The following is a 6,000-nucleotide window of genomic DNA, read 5'->3' as shown; positions in this document are numbered from 1 at the left end:
ATACTTACCTGGCGTGGAAATTATCGTGATCATGAAGGCGGTTCTTCCAGGGTGAGGCTTGTCCATTGCACTTTGGACAGGTTGACCTCTGCGAATGTCCCAAATGTGGATATCTCGGGCGCGCAATTTTTGTGAGTCGGGACTGCGTTCGCGCTGTCCCGTAATGAATCAAACTTAACTTTGAGTTAAATTTTTTACCGCTTCCTCTAAACATTTCATATAATATATATTTCAAAAAAAATATATATATATGGTTTGGGCTGTTGTTGTTGGTTTCGTCGTAATTTTATTATATGGGAGTATGGATGATGTAAATATTCTACAGTCGAGGTCGACCATTGTTATTAAGTGTTAACTGAAACTCCAACCTTCAAAGACCACCGGTATCCACGATCCTAGGACCGACCCACATCCTTATATACATAACTGTGCCTTTAATTTAGGGTGATGATGATGAGGTAGAGTGTGTATACGAAGAGATTGATGAAGCAATTAAACACGTAAAGGGAGATGAAAATTTAATAATAGTTGGAGATTGGAATGCAAGCATTGGAAAAGGCAAGGAAGGAAATATAGTGGGTGAATATGGGCTGGGCAAAAGGAATGAAAGAGGGGACCGACTTATAGAATTTTGCACGAAGTATAATTTAGTAATTGCCAACACCCAATTTAAAAATCATAATAGAAGAATATACACTTGGAAAAAGCCAGGCGATACTGGAAGGTATCAGATAGATTATATCATGGTTAAGCAAAGATTTAGAAATCAACTCGTTGACTGCAAAACTTACCCTGGAGCAGACATTGATAGCGACCATAATTTGGTGATAATGAAATGTAGATTGGGGTTTAAAAACCTGAAGAAAAGTTGTCAGATGAATCGGTGGAATTTAGAGAAACTTGAGGAAGAGGAGGTAAAGAAGATTTTTGAGGAGGACATCGCAAGAGGTCTGAGTAAAAAAGATATGGTAGAAAATGTAGAAGAAGAATGGGAGAATGTTAAAAAGGAAATTCTTAAATCAGCTGAAGCAAACTTAGGCGGAATAAAGAGAACTGGTAGAAAACCTTGGGTTTCAGACGATATATTGCAGCTGATGGATGAACGTAGAAAATATAAGAATGCTAATGATGAAGAAAGTAAAAGGAACTATCGGCAATTAAGAAATGCTATAAATAGGAAATGCAAACTGGCGAAAGAAGAGTGGATTAAAGAAAAGTGTTCAGAAGTGGAAAGAGAAATGAACATTGGTAAAATTGACGGAGCATACAGGAAAGTTAAGGAAAATTTTGGGGTACATAAATTAAAAACTAATAATGTGTTAAACAAAGATGGTACACCAATATATAATACGAAAGGTAAAGTCGATAGATGGGTGGAATATATTGAAGAGTTATACGGAGGAAATGAATTAGAAAATGGTGTTATAGAGGAAGAAGAGGAAGTTGAGGAGGATGAAATGGGAGAAACAATACTGAGATCTGAATTTAAGAGAGCATTAAAAGATTTAAATGGCAGAAAGGCTCCTGGAATAGACGGAATACCTGTAGAATTACTGCGCAGTGCAGGTGAGGAAGCGATTGATAGATTATACAAACTGGTGTGTAATATTTATGAAAAAGGGGAATTTCCGTCAGACTTCAAAAAAAGTGTTATAGTTATGATACCAAAGAAAGCAGGGGCAGATAAATGTGAAGAATACAGAACAATTAGTTTAACTAGTCATGCATCAAAAATCTTAACTAGAATTTTATACAGAAGAATTGAGAGGAGAGTGGAAGAAGTGTTAGGAGAAGACCAATTTGGTTTCAGGAAAAGTATAGGGACAAGGGAAGCAATTTTAGGCCTCAGATTAATAGTAGAAGGAAGATTAAAGAAAAACAAACCAACATACTTGGCGTTTATAGACCTAGAAAAGGCTTTCGATAACGTAGATTGGAATAAAATGTTCAGCATTTTAAAAAAATTAGGGTTCAAATACAGAGATAGAAGAACAATTGCTAACATGTACAGGAACCAAACAGCAACAATAACAATTGAAGAACATAAGAAAGAAGCCCTAATAAGAAAGGGAGTCCGACAAGGATGTTCCCTATCTCCGTTACTTTTTAATCTTTACATGGAACTAGCAGTTAATGATATTAAAGAACAATTTAGATTCGGAGTAACAGTACAAGGTGAAAAGATAAAGATGCTACGATTTGCTGATGATATAGTAATTCTAGCCGAGAGTAAAAAGGATTTAGAAGAAACAATGAATGGCATAGATGAAGTCCTACGCAAGAACTATCGCATGAAAATAAACAAGAACAAAATAAAAGTAATGAAATGTAGTAGAAATAACAAAGATGGACCCCTGAATGTGAAAATAGGAGGAGAAAAGATTATGGAGGTAGAAGAATTTTGTTATTTGGGAAGTAAAATTACTAAAGATGGACGAAGCAGGAGCGATATAAAATGCCGAATAGCACAAGCTAAACGAGCCTTCAGTAAGAAATATAATTTGTTTACATCAAAAATGAATTTAAATGTCAGGAAAAGATTTTTGAAAGTGTATGTTTGGAGTGTCGCTTTATATGGAAGTGAAACTTGGACAATCGGAGTATCTGAGAAGAAAAGATTAGAAGCTTTTGAAATGCGGTGCTATAGGAGAATGTTAAAAATCAGATGGGTGGATAAAGTGACAAATGAAGAGGTATTGCGGCAAATAGATGAAGAAAGAAGCATTTGGAAGAATATAGTTAAAAGAAGAGACAGACTTATAGGCCACATACTAAGGCATCCTGGAATAGTCGCTTTAATATTGGAAGGACAGGTAGAAGGGAAAAATTGTGTAGGCAGGCCACGTTTGGAGTATGTAAAACAAATTGTTGGGGATGTAGGATGTAGAGGGTATACTGAAATGAAACGACTAGCACTAGATAGGGAATCTTGGAGAGCTGCATCAAACCAGTCAAATGACTGAAGACAAAAAAAAAAAAAAAAAAATTTAGGGTTTCGAATATTATTTAGACCTTACGACTTTGTAATCTGATTTCCGATCAGGACTTCACCACTAGACCAACCCGGTGAGTTAGAGGGAGGCGGTAGTGGGCTCACTCACTCTCTGGACCTTTTCCCTCGAACATGGAAGAGGATGGAGGATCGCTTAGTCACAGGTGAAAGAAAACATAAGCTGGAAGACATGGAACTCGGACTGAATCCCGGATCACCAGGTGGCTGTGCCGCAACCACGGTTGATTCTGGCGTGAGAATACCTGTCAAATTGCTTTAAAACTTTACCTGAGACTCTACGCCGCTGCATGTGATGATTGCAAAAGGGAGGGACATTGAATAACACACGCTTTTGTAGCATAAGGAAGCATGCCTCCGATATTCTTACTAAAGACCCAACTTCATTGGGAATATGCTGGCACCGAACAGGGACGTCGTCAAGAATTGTCGTAAACGTTGGTCAGGCTTATTCGAACGGAAATGATTCTTAGTCTATTGTTGCTGGATTGTATTAGTTATGTGTTACAAACATATTAATTTTTAAAATTATTGGAAGAGTATTAATCATCTTACATATATTTCAGACTGCATAACACAGAAAAAAGCTGATAAAAAATTTTTATACACACCCATATAAATTGAACGATGTAAAATAGCAAAGACATGCTTTTGTTTTTTATAATTGCAAATATCCCATTAATGACATTGCATTTTGTTTAATTTTCATTACATAATCAAAATATCAATACGATTTTTTGTGGTACATTGAGCTTGTTTTCAATTATTTGTGTAATTCTTATTTGCTAAATCATATGTTTTTCTTCTCAGTTTGGTTATTGCTTTTGGCTTCATGTAGTAAGAATAAAAGAAATCACTTATTTGGTTTTAATAATTTAACATTTATTTTAAACATTAAATGTAATTCTTTATTTTGGTTAATTTTGAAAATATAAAATAGTAAAACAATAATAATAAAACAGTTACAGGTTGTTTGTATTCATTAAGGTGTACAGTTTTATATTGAATCTATAATTAATACATTTGAATTTTCTGCTTTTTTCAGTTTAGCCACTGGAACCACCAAAAGGTGTGGTATTACTTCAGAGGATGATATGTATGAATTTAAATGAAGTGTAAGTCTTGTACAGTCTCAGATTGACCATTATTGAGATGTATGATAAATTGAAACCCACCCACCAAAGAGCACCAGTATCCACGATCCAGTATTCAAATCTACATCAAGTAATGTTGAAGTGAATGATTTTAATTTTGTTTTTTTTTTTAGTTAAATTCAGATTAAAAAATTAAGGTAGGTTATATTTTAAGTATTTGTAACAACTAAAATTCTCCTACTTATAGTAGTTTCCTTAAATGCTGTTTAGTCAAATAACTTACAAGTTATTTCAGTGTTATTATTTCTAATAAAGCATCCTAGGATTTGATACAATGAAACTTTGTTAATGTTTGTATTTACTTTATCATACATTTTAAAGGTGAATTACTACCATACATGTTGTATTATTGTTATTGTAAAAGATTTCTTTATTTATTTAGATGGCCGAGAATGTGAAGTGCTTTGCCATGGCTTGCCCTTGTGTAAATGGTTTAGCAGTAGCTTAAGTCTGATGGGAAGACAAACACTCATCGGCTGCCTGTATCGCATTGCTGGCACTTGTCAATTTTGTGAGTTACTTGAGAAAGTAGTAGATATCAACGAGTAAGTAGATATATTATCTTAATTACTTAACGAAGCATTGACAGACGATGTAGATTGATTGGAGAGTCTAAGGGAAAACCCAGGAAGATTGAAATGAATAGCTTGTCGGGAGATAAGTGGAGGATGTTTCCTTTTCCTCTGATAAAGAAAGTCAAGCTAGTCAGAAAAGTACTTTCATTTACTTTATAATAGAGCATCATTTTAAAATATTATCTCTCTGTGCATGCACTGAAATTTGAAGATGTAATTTTCAAGTAATAGTTTTTTACAATACACATATAATATGATGGCAATCACATTACTGCAAAAAAAAGGATGATGGGTGGCTGTCATTAAATATACTAAGTAATAAGTAAATATAGTAAGTAATAAGTACACTCTGTCGTTAACAAAGAATATTACTGTATGTATAATTACTTTTGGAGTAATGCATTAAGCCTAAATTTTACACTTGAAGGTATAAATACAATGGCTGTTTTTTGAAAACAATAGGTATAGCAAACTGGATAACTATTACCCTGAGAAAAATTAAGAGATATTTTAATGGCAGCAATTAAAATTATTGAAATAAAAAGTAATTCTGAATTTTAATTCTCAGAAATTCATGTTTAAAGCATTTCCGTCATTGTTTACTGCTTGCCAGTATTTTATCAGTCAAAATGAAGAAAAAAGACAATTATTTAATGGGAAGAAAAAATTTATCTTCAATTTCTTAAAAAAAAAATTAAAAATTATTATCATAGTTGAGAAAGAATATTTTTTTTTTACTTTTAAACATTTCTTATAGATAATTCAAACTGCCATGCATAACATTAAGATTGAAAGTTGTGGTTCTGAAGTTGTTAGTGAAAACAAGCAGGTTTTTCATTCATTTTTTATATTGAATTTTTGTTTATATTTACCAACAAGTAGTAGTGTATATAAATATAACCATTTTTTTAAAAATAATTTCGGAAATTTTGTTTTATTAATTTTTTTTTTTATTGCTTTTGTTTGACTGTAGACTGATTGTCTCGCCCACCGGGTTGGTCTAGTGGTGAATGCATCTTCACAAATCAGATGATTTGGAAGTCAAAAGTTCCAGCCTTTAAGTGCTAGTAAACCCATTAGTTTTATACAGATTTGAATACTAGATCGTGGATACCAGTGTTCTTTGGTGGTTGGGTTAACCACACATCTCAGGAATGGTCAAATTGAGACAGTACAAGACTACACTCCATTTACATTCATACATATTATCCACATTCATACATATTATCCTCATTCATCCTCTGAAGTAATATCTGAACGG

At 33.4% G+C, this 6,000-nt stretch overlaps 1 non-coding gene across 1 annotated transcript; it reads left to right on the top strand.

Annotated features, from left to right (window-relative positions):
• Positions 1-162, top strand: LOC142318677 (U1 spliceosomal RNA). Its single transcript, XR_012755036.1, has one exon. It is a non-coding gene; the product is annotated as a U1 spliceosomal RNA (small nuclear RNA).
• The last annotated feature ends 5,838 nt before the right edge of the window (positions 163-6,000 follow it).

The sequence above is a fragment of the Lycorma delicatula genome, chromosome 1 (assembly GCF_047948215.1).
Source record: "Lycorma delicatula isolate Av1 chromosome 1, ASM4794821v1, whole genome shotgun sequence".
Classification (NCBI taxonomy): domain Eukaryota; kingdom Metazoa; phylum Arthropoda; class Insecta; order Hemiptera; family Fulgoridae; genus Lycorma; species Lycorma delicatula.
The sequence above is the reverse complement of the archived record's forward strand: the minus strand, read 5'-3'. Positions and strand labels throughout refer to the sequence as shown.